The following is a 583-nucleotide window of genomic DNA, read 5'->3' as shown; positions in this document are numbered from 1 at the left end:
AGCTAGCCAAGGCACAGGCATACCAGAAGAAGTACGCGGACATGCATCGGAGACCAGTGAAATTCGAGGCAGGACAGAAGGTGTGGTTGAAAGCCACCAACCTTCCAAACGACGCGACATCGAAAGCATTGCGGGACAGGAATAAGGGACCTTTCAAGATTTTGAAAATGGTGGGGGAGAATGCTGCCTTATTAGAATTACCACCGTCTTTACTTATTCATCCGGTGTTCCATGTTTCTTTATTGACATTAGCGGAGGAAGAACCACTGCACTTGCGAAGGACTCCACTTGTGCAGGAGCCTCTTGTGGAGGGTGAATACGTGATTGACGCGGTTTTAGCACACCGCGAACGGAGAGTTAGGGGGGTGTCGGTGACAGAATTTTTAGTTAGATGGCTAGATGGGTCAGAAACGTGGGAACCTGAGCAAAACTTAGCGAACGCTCAGGAGTCTGTCAGAAGATATTTTAGGGGACAGAAGCGTTGGGCGAGGGCGAAGCAAACGAGTTCGCGGACACGTTCGCAACCACCCCAGCGAATTAGTAGGTAGCCAGTAACAGTGGGTAGGGGGTGTCGAGACCTTCG

Source organism: Cystoisospora suis, assembly GCF_002600585.1.
Source record: "Cystoisospora suis strain Wien I chromosome Unknown contig_1943, whole genome shotgun sequence".
NCBI lineage: Eukaryota > Apicomplexa > Conoidasida > Eucoccidiorida > Sarcocystidae > Cystoisospora > Cystoisospora suis.
Note: the sequence above shows the minus strand (reverse complement) of the source record.